Here is a 16379-nt window from a genome sequence, read left to right as displayed (position 1 = left end):
ACAGAATTGTAGCATGGGTTGGGTTGGAAGGGACCTCGAGGATCATCCAGTTCCCACTCCCTGCCATGGGCAGGGACGCCTCCCACTATCCCAGGTTGCTCAGAGCCCCATCCAGCCTGGCCTTGGACACTGCCAGGGATGGGGCAGCCACAGCTGCTCTGGGCACCCTGTGCCAGGGCCTCACCTGGCCCTGAATAGGGAAGAATTTTTTCTTAAAATCACCTGCTTTGTGATAGGGATCTTGGAGCTCATCTGCTCACCCCACTGATCCTGAAAATGAACTGCACTAGGACACTAATCCTGGCTGTACCACGCTGTGAGCGTGTGGGAGATGGGATGTACTGCCCAAAGAAAATCCTGTCACAAAGTGCACACTGCTCCTTCAAAATGCCTCTGACAGCTCTTGAAATACTGGGCTTAATGCCATTTATTGATTTGTAACCACGGAGACGGTGCGTGCTCCCAGTGCAAAGTGAGGGAAAAGCTCTTTTCCTTCACCTCCTCATGGAATGGACAATGCTGGAAAATGCTCTTACTCCTTGTAACCTCCCCAAGCCTTCACAGGAGGGACCAGCATGTTGTTTGCCTTCTCTGAGGTTGCTGCATTTTCACAAAGGTGGAGAAAATCAACCATTCCTTGCAAACCAGCCTGGAGCAAAAAGGACTACGCTATTCTGGGAGATGAGAGATCAGCACACCAGAAAGCCTTATCAGAGATTTGTCTTAACATGCAAAGGTATTTTCTTTGATGAAAGAATCCAAACAGTTGTTTGAAATGTTCTGTCTGCTAAGATTTGTTTTCAGAGAGATCTCTCTCATGCCACCCTGACAAATGAAGCCCTTCTGCATTAAGTTTTTTTAAATAAAGATCTTCACTTTCTGAATTAAAAATTAAAAGCACAAAAAACACAATCAACAGAAAATTCAGTTCAAAAAACAAAGGCTGAAGAATAGTGGATATTTGTTCTGAGTGTTTGTTCTTGGGCAAGTCCAAGCCCAGCCATTTCAGGAAGGATGGAGTGCTGGAGTGGGATCCCTGTGATTCAGCCTGGTGTGACCTGGAGTGTGATCAGCACTCACCCATCAGCTGACAGCAAACTGGTAACATTTGCTGGAGAATTGATGAAAATTTGAGGAAAATGGGCAAAAAGACCAGCTGCAGAGCATCAAAACCATAGGTAGGCATCAAAGTTTTGAAACAGAGGTACTAGAAATAGAAGATACCAAAGAAACCCAGGTAGGCAATTTTAAAATTGCCTTTCTTTTCTCATAGTCTGAAACTTAGTCCTGCTGTTTAACCTGAAACACACTGGAGCTGTATGGACAACGTGACAGGCTGGTAACTTGCCAGAAAAAAAAAAAGTGGTTTGGATCAATTTGTCCTCTTTGCAAACTGTGCTTAAAAAGCAAATTATACCTTCCCACTTTTGCTAGGAATTCAAAATGTTTGCTTTCAACATGCCACCAATACTTTTCCCATCTTGAATGTAAACTTCCACTTTGCATGTTATGGTCAGAAACAGAGCATAAGCAAATTGTCTATTCCATGAACAAAACATGAAAAGTTTTCTCTAAACCAGCCTTGGAGAAGGGATGGGAGGAAGAGCTTTGAGTCAACTCCAAACAAAACTGAGTTAGTTGGCTGAACCCCTTGGTCTGATACTTGTAAGGCTGCACTCCTGAAAGAGCAGCATCTCAGGCCTTTCTGCCATGGAGCTGGTAAAGCCGAGGCTGGTTTTTGGCGTGGGTGCTGCTGGAGTGCACTGAGTCCCGTACACGGCAGAAATGGGAGTGTAACGCTCGTACAAATGTAGTAAGGATCAGTGCATTAAAACCTGCCCCACGTTTATGCTCAGCACTGAGGCAAAGCACTGGCATGGGTGCACTGCCCATTGAACCAGGGTGTCACTGGGTGCTGTCTCCTGCCAGCTGCAGCACCGGGCTCGCTGCTCGGGGGCCGCGGCCGGACCCCTTCCCTTGCCGAGGAGCGATTCGGGGCATCTCGGGCCGCTCCAGCACAGCAGACACTCGGGGACATCCGTCGGGATCCCGAGGTGGGCAGGGAAGGCCGGGTCCGGGGCAGAGCACGCTGGGCTGCTCCCAGGGAGGTGACGGAGTCGCGGTTCCTGGGGCTGTTCTAAGCCTGGACGTGTCGCTCGGTGCCAGGGTGAGGTTCGCGCCGCGCTGTTCGGTCACAGGCTGCGCTCCGTGATCTCTGAGATCCCTTCCAGCCTCAGCGATGCTGGGATTGCCCATGAGGGGCACTGGGAACTCGGCCGCTCGCACCACCCCACGCCGGCTCCCTCATGGCCGGCCCCGGCAGCGGCGGCGGGCGGTGCCTCGGCCGGGCGGGGCAGAGCGGCGGCTCGGGGCCGGTCCCGGGGCCGCGGGCGGAGCGGGGCGGAGCGGGGCGGGCACCGAGCGGAGCGGCGCGGGCGGGACGGCGGCGGGGGCTGCCCGGAGCCGGCGGAGGCGCGGCCGCCCCGGAGGGCTCTGCGCGGTTCGGCCGCAGGTAAGGGAAGTTCGCGGGACCCGCTCCGAGACCGCTCGGAGCCGACGGCGGCAACTTGGTGTCCCGGCGGGATGAGCCCCGCCGTGCCCTGCCCCGGCGGCTCTTCCTCTGCCGCCGCCAAGGCCCGGGGCCCCGGCAGCGGGGCCAGAGCCGCCCCGGGCCCGGGGACGGGAGCGCCGCGTGTGCCCGGGGCGGGGAACAGCGAGGGGGCAGCGCCGCCACATCCCGCCAGCCTCTGTCCCCGCTCCATGTCCCTGTCCCCGTGCCCCGCCACATCCCGCCAGCCTCTGTCCCCGCCTCGTGTCCCTGTCCCCGTGCCCCGCCACATCCCGCCAGCCTCTGTCCCCGCTCCGTGTCCCTGTCCCCCGTGCCGTGTCCCAGCCCCCTGCTCCCCCTGCGTGTCCCTGTCCCCCCGCCGCCTCCCAGTGCTTTCAGCGCTCCCGACCTTCTGTGCCTTGTTTCTGTGCCGGACCTGACGGAACTTTTGGGGAAGTTTTGGGGAGAGGTTGGCGTTCTCTGGTTTAATATTTTCATCCTCTAGTAGGACGCTTCAGGCACTGGCGCTGTAAAAGTGCAGTTATGAGTTTTATCTAGAGCTAACAAATGTGGTTTGATTTAAGGCCTGGGGTTCTTACATCCTGTAATTATTTTTTCGAGGTCTGTTTCTGTTCGAGCCGTGACTTCGCCCGGCTGAAATCGCTGTGCTCGCTCGCACCGTGGCTGGTGCAGCTGGAGCTGTAAAAAGCTGCTTTGCACCTCCGTGGCTGTTCCTGGGGGGGAGGGAAGCTTTGCTGCTGGACGCTTGGCTGTGCTGTAACACGTGTGTGCTCCCTGTGTGAGTGAGGAGCACAAGGAGGAGTTCCAGGCTGGGCTTGGCTGTGCCGAGCCTTCAGAGGCTCTGCAGGCTCTCCTCTCCTCACTGCGGCCCGGGCACAGCCGCTGCCAGCAGCGCCGTGTGTCGGCTCTGTGCGATTGCACCGGCAGCACGTTGAGCAATACAGGAGTCGCTGCATTCCAAAAAGTAAACAGCAGAAATGGGTCACGGAGTGGGAATATTCTCCGTGCTTACACCGTGGAGCTCTGGGATGAAGATGTCCCAGAGTGTCAGCTCGGCATTTATTGCCTCTGTTAAAGGGAGCAGCTGTATGTTGAGGACTTACATTTGTGAAGGATGTAGGCAGAGGTTTCAGTAGAACTGGTGCTCTCAGTGAGGCAGCATGGCAGGTTGGTTTGGGAGGTGTTCTGGAAAGTAGGGAAGCAGAAATCTGCTTCAACTCTCTGTTCCAAGTGCAGCAAAGATTCTGGCCTCCTGATTTCTTCAGCTCACTGAGAAATGAAGAGCCAGAGCACTCCCTACTTTAGCTTAGTACCCATCCCAGTGGAGTTTTGGATTTAGCACAGCTTCGTGAAAAGCTGTATCAGAGATCAGCTGCTGGCAGTGACAGTGAGTGTCGGAGCTGTGCTGTGGTGCTCACACATGAGGATTGATGTTCCCATGGCGGGAGGGTGAGGTTGGTGTTTCCTCCCGAAGGCAGCGGGAGCCCCACCTGTTTGCCTGGCTATGAGGGGGGACCCTGAGGAGCAGGTTCCCTCTTCAGCAACCCATCTCCTGCCCTGAGCCCTGGGATTCCATCCATTTCCTGTCTCTGGGTGTAAGAGTTGTGCTGAGAGATGTTGAAGTTGCTTTGTCCTGTGCACTTGTGTCTGCAGCAGATCCAGGCTCTGCTTGTCCCTGACACTCAGGGTGGAACGCCTTGAAGCCAGGGCTGTCCCAGGGGGCAGGAACCGTGGTGAATTTCACCTTTTTTGCCTCCTTAGATGCAAGTCCTATTTCCTTTCTGGGTTGTGTGCCAGGGCAGTGTGACACATGCTGCAGGAAGGAGAGGGGAGCCGCTGGAAATGTCTGTGCAGGTGCCCGGGGAGGCTGAGGCTTTGCCTGTGACCCGTGGCCACAGGAGGGTAATTGTTAACATTCCTGAAATGACAGCCATTCCCAGGAAACTGAGGTTCCCAGGTGGTGCTGCCGGCCTGGCTGGTCCCGTTGGTCCCTGGATGAGCAGGACAAAGTCTGGTCCCTGCTCACTGGCCAGCTCAGGGTAGCCTGAGCACAGGCAGGCCTGTGAGTGAGGAGGTGCTCGGTGCAGCGTCCTTCAGGAGGCTTGGTCTCCTGAATCCATCCGAGTGGGGCTTCTCTGATGTTTCTCTCCCCACCTAAAGGAACACTTTCAGGGAAGTGGAAATCCTTCCCCTGGAGAGCTTTGAAACCAGCGAAGGTTTAGTCACTTTCTTATTGCTGCCATTGCATCAAACCGGGCCTTTGGCTGGCTGAGCACGGGGGAGTTGCTGGGAACTCCTTGGAGGAACTGACTGATTTTCTTTGTTGTGCTTTGTGTGCTTTTTTCTGGGAAGGTGGAGGGAACATGGAGAGGGGCCCAGATCCCAAATCTGGGACGCATGTTCCAAAAGCACATCCCTGACTCCTGAGGTGGTTCAAAAGGAGTGCAAAACCCCCAAATGCCTCTGACTGGGGAGTCTGCTGTTTTGCAGTAGTTTTTAACAGAGAAAGTAGGAGCCAAACATTAGGCAGGATTTAGGTGGGTGATAAAACACCCTGTGGTGTTAGGGTGGTCAGTAAAGCCCCTGTCCCACTGCTGAATTTGCATGCCCTTCTTCAAGGAGGTGCTGGTAACTTCTGCCTCAGCTGCTAAATGGTGATGTGCAGGTTAGGCTGGTGTATCTGAGCTTCTTCTTGTGCTTACCTTGGTGATTGTCAAGGTTTCAAAGCAAAACTGAAGTTTTGTGGCTGCTTTCAAGTGTGCAATTATGAACTGACCCATTTCTGCCTGGCCAAAGCACATCTCTAAACTTACAGAAACAAGGAATGGGTTTATTGGAAGGTTCAGGCAAGTTTTGTTGTGTTCACTCCTCTTGAGTGGAATGTGTGCATGCAGCTGTGCATTAAGGATACATAAAAACACTTAATACCTTCATAAGTAAAACTACTTAATACCTTCCTGTACTTAGGCTGAATAGTGAACTCCTTCCCCCATCAGTAATTGTGAGATCCCATTAGTCATCCCATTAGTGACTTTGCTTTTGAATCCAGCCCAGGAGAGGTGAGCTACTGTTTCCTTGCCTCATGCTTACTGCTGATGTTTATGCCCACATGTTTATTTAACATTTACTATAAATTCCCATCCTGGCTGAGTGAAGACAGGGTGATTATTTAATGACAGCTTTAGAAATCACAGGCAGCCTATTGGAGATGTCTGGCTTGCAAGCATTAACCTTTGCATCACAGAGAAAAAGCTCTGTGCTGTTCCCCAGACATTACATCTCTTTCTCTGTGTTTGGAAGAGTTAGCATCTAATCTAGAATGAAAACTTGGTCCTCTTAGAGGTCAATGTTGCTCTTGCCATGTGTTTGATATCTGCACTAGTTGTGTGTTTCCATTTTGAAGTGACTTCAGCAGAGATCACGATAAGTCCTGACATCTCTCAGTAGGTCTCTGGTGGGATCTTTGCTTTGGATCTTTCTCTCCCTAGGGAGGGTGCTTAGCTGGGAACATACCTTGAGATGTAGGAAGTGATGCATTTTTATATTCTCTCCTTTTTATTCCCCCTCTCTCTCTCACAAATTGACCTGTGTATTCACTCAGCTCATACTGAAGACAGTGGCTGTTTGTACTTTTCTAGTAGTGCTTGCTGCCAAAGCAGTACTTTATTTGTGCTTAAAGGATGGAATTTTCAATAAGTAGTTCAGTCATCACACTGGATTCACAGTGGCTGCTCAGGCTGTGTATTGCTCTTGCTATGGGCACATAGAATTTCCTGGTGCCCTTTAGCTTCCAGAGCACTTTGCTCCTCTGTGACTCCTGCAGTACATGAGGAACGTGTGCTGGGTTAAAGCTTTCTCCTTTTTCCATTGGCTGGCCTTCTGTTTCTGTTAAAAGGCTAAGGTAAACCAATTGTGTAAAAAGCTGATTTCTTTCCTTAGTGTAGCTATATTTAGATACAAGTTTTGCAGCCTATTGTAGCCAAAGCCTTTCTGTTTGCTGTCCCTGCCTAGGACATTATCATTATCATTAATCATAGAATCATTGATTATCATTAATCATAGAATCACAGCATTTGTTAGGTTGGAAAAGACCTCCAAGGTCAACGAGCCCAACCTTTGACCAATCCCCACCTTGTCACCCAGCCCAGAGTACTGAGTGCCACATCCAGCCCTTGCTTGGACACCTCCATGGATGGGGACTCCAAACCTTCCTGGGCAGCCCCTTCCATACCTGACCACCCTTTCCATGAAGAAATTCCTGCTGATGTCCAACCTGACCCTTCCCAGCACAGCTTGAGGCCGTTCCTCACATCCTGTCCCTTGTTCTCTGGGAGCAGAGCCCGATTTCCCCCTCTGGCTGCCTCCTCCTGTCAGGGAGGTGTAGAGAGCCAGAAGATCTCCCCAGGCTTCCTTTTCTCCAGGCTGAGCCCTTTTCCCAGCTCCCTTGGCTTTCTTTCATCAGACACGTGCTCCAGCCCCTTGCCCAGCTCCGTTCCCCCCTCTGGACACGCTCCGGCCCCTCAGTGTCCATCCTGCAGTGCCAGGCCCAGAACTGGACACAGCCCTTGGGGTGAGGCCTCCCCAGTGCCCACACGTGGCAGGGGCACAGTCACTGCCCTGCTTCTGCTGGCCACACCATTGCTGGCCCAGCCCAGCAGCCATTGGCCTTCTCACCCACCTGGGCATGCAGGTGTTGGAGGAGGTTCAGCTGCTGTTGACCAGCACCTCCAGGTCCTTTCTGCTGGGCACTTTGCAGCCACTACCCCAGCCTGGAGCGATGCAATGAGGGAGGCAGGTGGAGAATTTGGGAAATGTTGGGCTGTGTAATCCAGCCTTGCCAAACCAATATATCTGCTGGCTGTGAGTGCTGTGAGCTCCTGCTGTGGAGTGCTTGGTCCCTTTGTGCTGACAGAGCTGATACCTCTGGAGAGAGCTCCTCCCCAGAGCTGCTGGCTGGGGAGAATTGTTTGTGGTAAGGTGAGGATGCTCCTGTTCCCTTCTGTGCCTCTGCCTCATTAAGCAGTGCAAGGTGTGTCAAGGAACAGCACCAGAGGCCACTTCAGCAGTCTCTGGCTTGTGGTGTTTGAGAGGAGATAAAAATAACAAACCCAGTGACTTTGGGCAGCCCTTGGCTTACATTTTGATGGCAATCCCTGTTCCAGCAGGCACAGTGTTGTAACTCTTGCAGGAATAAAATCCCCTTGCCAAATGGTACCTGTGCACAAAAGGCTCTGAGGTCAGGTGTGCTGATGCAGAAGTGAGTTTGCACTGGCATCTCTCTTTATGGGCTTTTCCCCTAAATATTAGTGGAGAACTGAAGGCTGAGACTGGAGCCGTCTGCTGCAGCATCTGAACTCCCAAGTGGAGAACTCTGTGCTGCCAGGCAGCTGTCAGATTGTGTCACAGATGGGAAAAATCTGATAACCACTAGTGTGAATCAGCATCTTTGAAATCCAATAGTTCTCATGGCTCCAAATGTGATGGATTTGGGAGAAGAACTTTGCTTTCTTGCTTTGTTACAGACACATCAAAATAAGAGGAAAGTGTAATGGTCTGGTCTTCCCTGCCTTGTCTCAGACTGATCAGTTCTGAAGCAGAAGCATAGGGAAAAACAGGGTACATTTTATACGTCAGTGTAGAACTAACCCCAGATAGTTCATGGGCAGTGGTTGTGAAGGAGATACAACACACAGAGTTTATGGTTGGTAACAGAAAAATAACTTTAAAATAACTGTAAAAGTGTACAAACTGCGGAACAACCATTCCCACAACCTCCTCATTCTCAAATCTTTCCCTTGTTGTGCTCTGTTATGGAGGACAGAAACAAGAAAACATGTGCATTTACCCAGTCAGCACCAGGCTCTGTTCTGGGGACGAGGGAAAGCAGTTCCTTTCCTGGGTGCTGTGGCAGCTGTGCACACAGCTGTCCATCTGCTCTGGCAGCAGGCGTGGCCATGGAGCTTCTCTCCCAGCTTTGTGTTTCGTGTGCTGAGTCTGTCCAAGGAGCTGAGAGTAATCTAGAGAGGCTGTGTTGCTGAATCTTGACTTCACATTTTCCCTATAGAGTATGTGTACTCACTGGCTACAGCCAGGTAAGAAGTTTTGACAGAAATACAGCCTTTGTGAAACATGGGAAAGGTATGAGTGCTGTTGAAGGAAATTAGCTATTTAGACTAACCTGGGTCATGTAGAATATAAGGGATGGGGAGAAGGACCTGCATCCTGTTTGGAGGCTGGTCTCCATGCTTTTGGGTGTCATGAGGTTGGCATGTGAAGATGTCTGTAGGATAAAATTAAGGTTCTGCAGAGTGTCATGCTGCTAATTAATGTCTGTCTTGAAGAGCAGGTGAGAAGACTACCTTTTTTGTGAAAACACCCTGAGCTGTGGGTGTGCTTCCAAAAATAGTTATGATCTCATGTGGTTGTAACCCTTGTGATCTTGTGCAGCTTTGCCATGTCCTTACACAGCTGCCATGGGTTGGTAAAAATCCCTCTGGCCATATGGAGACTGCCAGAGTCTATTCTCAGGCTTGGTTCAGGTGGGCTGCTCCTGTGGTAGAGGTGCTGTGGAGATAGGGGAAAGGAGAATGCCTTGGGATATTCTCAGTGTGAGGGTGAGCCAGGTATTCATAGATGTCAGCTGTGTGGTTGTGTTTTGCATGATTTTGGAACATTTCTCGTGTCTTGAAGCATCCATCTCCTCTGCTGTCCTGGTTTAGGTTTTAGACCTGTGCTAAAAGTAGGGTGGATTCATCTGTGTCCATCCCCAGGCTCAGGGGGAGTGTGCAGGATGCTGGGGCAGGCAAGGGTTGGGGTGTGGGTGAGGCTGTGCCTGTGTGGGAACAAGGAACATTCCTGGTGCTGGAACCTGCATTCCAAGCTGGAAAACGTGTGGGAGGTGGTGCTTTGATGGCCTTGATGCTCAGCCTTTTTGCTGTCCCTGGTGCACTGGAAGCATCTCTGGTAGACTTTTGTTCAGGGGTGGGGGAGGGATGGTACACAGAGCTTCCTTTGGAAGAACCAGACAGACATTTTATCCTCCCCAGGAAAAGCAAGGTGCTCCATCCCACAGCTGACAAATCCATTGTGTGATCTGCACCCTGGGGACCTCTGTGCTGCGAGGGGGAACCCCCACATTGCAGCTGGAGGCTGAGGCAGCCATCCTTAGTGACTTCCCTGAAGGTCCAAGTCCAAACGTCTGTTCTCCTGGACCTGGATGTGCATCATAGGCAGTGTCATGGCATTAGTGGCCTGCAGAGAGGGAGGGAGGAGTTTGGAGCATCCAGGGCACACTGAGTGTTCCCCGCTGCTGCCCACAGCTGCTGGTACAGTGGAGCAACGGTCTTGCTGAAGAAGAGGGAGGTGTATTGAGCAGCTGGTCTCCAGGAAAAGCTTGTGGCAGCTGGGTGGCTTCTGATCGATTCAGGTGCTGGCTTCGTTATAGTATCCTCTGTCCTGCTTCCAAACCAGGATTAAGCCAAGGAAAATATTTCTTTACTCTTAATTTAAATCCCTGGGGAGTTGGTTTTGCATCAGAGCAGACTTGAAAAGGCTTGTCAGTTGGATCTTAGAGCCATCAGCATTTTTTTCCCCTCCACTTAACCAAAGCTGGTTTAATTTGTGACTGCACTTTTCATTTGTTATGTTTGTAAAGGAAACATCACAGGGGAAAGTTCAGAAATGCATATTTATATTTCTTGCCTGAGCTTAAATTGGTTCCAAAAATTTGGTTTTTGTATTTATATAAAGAAAGGCTGGATTTGTTTTTTTTTTTTTTTATATCACACAAGTTTTGTTTGGTTTGCTCTTTGTTTTCTTCTCCAGAAGGAGAACATAGTGGCTTGCCTTGGTGTCCATCTTCTCTTGGATGTGAAACATGTAACCAACAGGTCATAACCAAGAGCATCTTCTCAGAGGTTTCCACACTCATGATGGAGCTGATGTTGGACCTCCTGTGCTGGGCAGGGCCACTGCATTCTCTGATAGTGCTGGACAGAACTGGATTTTCTGGAGTGTCTTTAGGATGTGCAGCAGGAATTTGGATGCTGTGGGGGAGTTGCACCACTCCCTGCCCTCTCCTTGGGGGAGAGTTGGGCCTGTGTTGGTGGAGGATGCTAGGGAGGTGTGTGCCCTGCTCTGGGTGAGTGGGAGGCTGTGGCTGGGTTTGGGGTGCAGATGTGTCCCCCTTCCCTCCCTCCCCAGTGCCCTGGTGGGGACATGCAGCCATCCAGCAGCAGTGGCTGAGGCTGGGACTGTGCCCCATGGTGTGGGGACACTGCAGTCTCATGGCTTGCTGCTGGCAGCTGGTGTGACCAGATCTGTGGCTCTGCTCCAATGCTGAGATGCTGCTGGCAGTGTTGGGGTGGTGGAAACATCTGGGAGCAGCTGGCTGCGAGATGGGGTGAGTCCTGGGGCTTCCCTGTGGCATTGCCTGTCCTCAGACAGCTTCTTGGGGAGCTTAGAGGATGGTTTATTCTTCCCCCATTCCAGGCCTTCACAAGAGTTAAAAAAGCAGCATTGAAGATGTAGCTGCATTTCTGGATGCCATTTGGTGAACAGAACAGTCATGGGTTTGTTCTGCAGCAGCAGCATCTTGGTGTTTTTCCATTTGCAGTAGAGCTTGAGTGTCCTTTTGGTGCGCAGTCATGAGGCTGTAAACACAGCATGAAGATGAGAAGATTGAGATTTATTTTCAGGGTGGTGCTGGTAAACTTCCTGCAGCTTGTGGTAGAGATAATTCTACAGGTTCTGGCTCCATTGTTGTGGCTGGGTCTAAGGTGAATTTAAGAAAAATGTTTTGGTTGAACAGGCTTTCCTTTCTGCTTTACCCAAAGGGAAGTATCTGTTCAGAGCCTGATCTGTTGCTCTCATCACTGAGGGAGTTTCTGAGTGAGACCTAAATCCATGATTATTTGCATGTCCTTATCTGTGTGACACAGGGTTTTCCAGGTCAGTATCTCACATTTCAGACTTCTCTGTGTCTCCTCTTGTCATGGTGTGCAGTCTTAAATCTGCATATGCAGGAATGATTTCTCTTAAAGGGTTGGCAAGGTGAAAGGCATTTCTCTTGGCATCATTTTGGGCACAATCAGCTGCTGAGGAGCAGCAGTGCTGAGCTCACAGCAAGCTCTTGGGCTGTTGTTGGAAGGAGAGTGAAATGCAGAGCTGTCCATCCTGTCCATCACAACGCTGTAATGCCTGCTGGGGGTGGAGAGGAGGCACTGATTACCTGCGAGGGGTGTCAGGGATGAGATTTCCGTGTAACCTGCTCAGAGGGAGAGGGAAACATCTTGTAGCCCAGCATCACTATGAGGATGGAGGCCCTCCATGCCTCCAGAGAGATTTGTGTTGGAGAAAAACCACAGCCTGGCCTTGGAGGGGGCCTCCTTTTCTGCAGGGTGATGGCAGTGGTAGCTGGAAATGTTTTTCCTTTTGGAGCTTGTTGGAAGACAATCCCTGTGATGTGTGTATGTTTAGCTCCTTTTTTGCAGAAGTACCAAAGCAGGACCAGGTTCAAGGCTATCTTTTGCAAGGAGCCTCTGGGCTGATGTCTCCATCTGAAATCTGTTCTGAAATTTTCTTCAGCTTGTTGCTCTCAGACCTCACGGTGCTTGAATGTCCTCCTCCCTTCCCCACTCTTCCAAGGAATTTTGCACAGAAATCAATAGCTGTCTAGTTATGACAGCAAAATGAAAAAGGCTGTAACGTCTCCATAGCTACCTAAAAAGTACTTGTAAAATGCTGGTGGAAGAGAGTGCCCTGGAATTATCCCATGCATTCCTTGCACACACATTGAAAATCGTTTGCATTAGTTAAGTAATCGCTGCAAGCTTGTCCAGTGAGCAATGTTTGGTTACTGCAATAAATTTTTGTTCCTTAAACCCTGTGAAGCTGAAAAAATGAATTTGTTTAACATAGAAAATGAACTGACCTGAACTCTCTGTAGATGAACTGATTGTAAATGGACCAGCTTAATCCAGCTTGGTTTTTTCCTCGTGTTTCATGTAGCATCTGAAAAGAGACAGCTTGTGGCAAATTAGCCAGGGTGAGACTACAAAAAGATTGAATTATTCCTGTTTGAACAGTTCCCAGCATGCGAGCACTTGCTGCTTGGCTTGCACATCCTCTCGCTTGCCAGTGCTGCTGTGATGGAGGTGAAAGTAAATAACCTCCAACTGGAAATCTTGCTTTTGCTGTAAATTATGATTTATTCATTCACCAGTGAAAATACCACAGAGATATGATGAACAAAAACTGCAGTTGCTGTGTGTTTGGCTTTCTTGCAACAGATGTCTCTCCCTGTTGTGTTTCTGTGCAGAGATGCTGTTTGACACTCTTTCCTGTGCTGTCCTAGGTGGTAATCGTGCTCCTGGTGGGACCTGGTGCTGTGTGGAAATGCAGCTGTCAGAACAGAGGTGTTTGCTTGGCATGTGTGTGTGCCTCACACTGGGCCGTGGCAGCAGAAGAACGGGCAGCAGAGTTGGGCCTGCCCTGTTCAGGCAGGGCTGAGCTGACTGGGACACCTGGAAATGCAGAAGGAGCTGGAACAAGGGGATGTTTCTCTAGGGGCTTGTCTCGATATGCTGGTGTATCTCCGTGCCTCTTTTGGAGGGGAAGGACTCTGCAGTTTTGAGAGCCATAATATAAGAAGGATTTGAATCTCTTAGACAATGTCCAAAGGAGAGTTTTGGAGATGATGAAGAGCCTGGAGGAGAAGCCCCATGAGAAGCAGCTGAGGGCACTGGTCTGTTCAGCTGGAGAAGAGCAGACTGAGGTCAGAGCTCACAGCAGTTCTGCTGCTTCCTCAGGAGAGGAAGAGGAGGGGCAGGCCCTGATCTCTGCTCTGTGTGACCAGGGACAGGACCTGGGGAATGGCTGGAGCTGTGTCAGGGGAGGGTCAGGGTGGGTATCAGGGGAAGGTTCTTCCCCCAGAGGGTGCTGGGGCACTGAACAGGCTCCCTAGGGATGGACCTGGCCCCAAGGCTGCCAGAGCTCCGGGAACGTTCGGACAGCAACCTCAGGCGCAGAGGGGCGTTCTTGGGGCTGTCCTGTGCAGGCCTGGAATTGGACTTTGATGATCCTTGTGAGTCCCTCCCTACTCAGCTCATTCTGTAACTAAAGAGGGTAGGGAAGCTACAGCACGTGTGGTAGTTTGGGATCAGCCACCTATTTGTTTAGGACAGTGTATCCAGATGGACTGCTGATGCTAAATTGGAATTTGGCTGTGATTTTGCAGTTAATTTCTCTTCTTACTAAAAATGTTCTATATAATTTTCCTGTGGCTGTGGTAATTAGGCTTGGCTTTGCTGTTGCACATGATGAGGAACAACTTTTCCATTCCTCAGATCCAGCTATGTTCATGTAGCTTCTGCAGAGTGTGCATTTAGGAGCAAAACAGGGGCTCTGTCTCTGTCTGTGTTAAAAGGAAGGAATGGGGTCCTACCTTACTTCCCTCTGAGCCTTACTTTGTGGTCTCTTTGCCCTAGGATTATAGAGCCAGTTGTGGGTGAGGTTACTCGCTGTAAGCAGAGTGAGAAGTAGGAGTGCTTTCCATAAAAACCTCCTAGAGTCCATGAAAGTACCATTTCTGCTTCTAGTCAGAGTTCCACTTTGCCTTGTTTGACTTACCACATACTTTTGGAAGAGAGAGATGGTTGGAGATGGAGACCCAGAGATGGTGTAAATAGAGATGCCTGTCCTGTTGTCTCTTGTCTTGGCAAGCTGTTAGGGATATGGCTAGGGAAGGGAGGAGGACACCCTGGTACCAAAGGGATAGTGGGGGTTCTGCTGCTCAGGTCCTTGGGCATGGAAGTGAGGAGCAAGGAAACAGGGCCCCCAGGGAATGTAGGGGGCCTGGACTGGGCTTGTTGGGTGGTGAGAGCCCCACCTGAGCTGCTGCAGAGCAGGGGACCCTGCTGGCGCTTGAAGCTGGCAGTGCCACCTGCCAGGGGTCCATGTTCTCAGTGCATGTCCCTGCCCTCCCACAGGCACACAGGGAAATTCAGAGTGCTGTAATTTGTGGTGTCCTTCCTTCAGTCCTGCCTGTCTTGCCTGTGCTGCAGAGTTTTGAGACAGATGTTTTCCTCTGGTATCAGGCCCTCATGCCTGGATTTTGTTGGTGTTTATACAGAAGTGTGAGGGCAGCCAGAGGTTCTGAAGGGTCTGATAGAAGCCATACGTGAGATTAATCCAAATTAAACTGTTAGTTGTTCCCTGATAAACAGGAGGTTACAGCACAGACTCAACATGTGGCATAGCTTTGAGACTATGAAAAATGAAGCATGAATCCTCCTCTGAAAGTTGGCTGTCTCTGTTTGAGGCCTGATGAGATTTTGAGACAAGCCAGTTCGCCAAGCTCGCTGTGTAGGCGTTTGTGGGAAATGAGGCAGATTTTTGGGAGGGAACTATGGGTATAGGGAGGCAAAGGAGTGCTGGAGATGAACTAAAGTAACTAAAAATCTCTGAGGCTGCTCAGGGTGAATCTGTGGACCTGCAAACTCCTCCCTGTGGAGGAGGGAGCAGTCAGGCTGTGTGTCCTGCTAGTGTGGGCCTAGCTGGAGCTGCTTTGCCTGCATGGTGGGATTTTGTGTGCCAGTCTGTATGCCAGCTTCCTCCTGGTGCTCTGCAGCTGTGGAGCACGTGGCAGGGATGTGGAAGGCAGGGGAGAGCAGTCTGGTCAGGACAGCTTTCCAGTGAGTGGGTGACAGCCCTGTTCTTGTGGCAGAGCCTCTGGTGGCACTCAGGAAATGCTGGAGGTTGATTCATGGCCAGACTCTCAATGGGAAGCTTGGCATTCCCCAGGACAGTGTGAAAACATGTTGCTGGGATTGTCTCTGGCCCTAGCCCTCTTTTCCAAGCACTGGGGTGAGGGTGTTTTGGATGTCTCAGCTGTAATGGCATTAAGGAGCCATCATAGGCTGGAATGATTTTCCTTGGATGGAGCCAGAGACAGCTCCCAGAGTCATGGGGCTTTGCTGGCTTGTCTTTGGAGTGGACAGATTTCTCCCAATGAGGATTTTAGGCCTCTCAAAGAACAAAAAGTGTACAAAGATGTGCCTGCTCAGGAAGGTGTGCTAGGAGCAGTGGAGGCAAGAGATGGACCAGTGTGATTTTGCAGATGAGCTTGTTCTGGCCTTGAACTGTGCTTCTCTGTGGGGTTTGCAGTGCCTCCGGGCACTTGGCACCTGCTTGGCACTTGCACCATATTGACTACTTGTGTTTGGAGATCCCAAGAGGAGGCTTCCCCTCTAGGCTTCCTCTTGCAATTCACATCTGTGGAGCTGGATGCAGATGCTGCTGGCCAGGCTGTGGGGATTCATGTCCAGCTGTGTATGTACAGCGGGGGAGAGATGTTATTTTGGCATCTGCAAAGGCAGCTTACTAAAAATAAGCTAAAGCCCATGAACCCAGGAGTGAAAGTAGTTAACCCATAAGTCTCACTTGATGCATCTTTGTTTTTCTTCTGCCCTGAGGAATATTTGTTTGGAGTATGCTCCATGTTTCAGCGTTTGCTGAAAAGCCAGTTGTGCTCATGCTGGAGCTGCTGCTGTGTGGATGGGGCCAGACTGGGCTCTTAACTCCACCATTCATTGCCTTTGAGGCTGGGATAAGTTGCCTTCCTTATTTTTACTGCTTTCCAGCTATCAGGGCTTTTTTTCTGGTTTCTTGAAGCCTTTGTGCTGTATGAGGGCAGAAAGAAGTCATGTCTGAGCAGAAGCAACACTTTTTGGGGAGGCACTGCCAGTCAAGTGGCATGTGAAGAGGTGAGTGTGTCACAGCAAGACCTTTCCTGTGGTTTGAGCTGCTGGCC

The 16379-nt window shown here is 50.8% G+C and overlaps 1 protein-coding gene across 2 annotated transcripts in view; it reads left to right on the top strand.

The window, feature by feature from the left end:
* The first annotated feature begins 2366 nt into the window (after positions 1 to 2366).
* PPFIBP1 (PPFIA binding protein 1) overlaps positions 2367 to 16379 on the top strand; it is a 100236-nt gene continuing 86223 nt past the window's right edge. For both annotated transcript variants that reach the window (XM_005482819.4, XM_074539178.1), the window contains exon 1: positions 2367 to 2512. The gene's annotated coding sequence lies outside the window, so the exon portion shown is untranslated. The remainder of the gene's footprint in view (positions 2513 to 16379) is intronic.

Source organism: Zonotrichia albicollis, chromosome 4, assembly GCF_047830755.1.
Source record: "Zonotrichia albicollis isolate bZonAlb1 chromosome 4, bZonAlb1.hap1, whole genome shotgun sequence".
NCBI lineage: Eukaryota > Metazoa > Chordata > Aves > Passeriformes > Passerellidae > Zonotrichia > Zonotrichia albicollis.
Note: the sequence above shows the minus strand (reverse complement) of the source record. Positions and strands in the feature narration are given on the sequence as shown.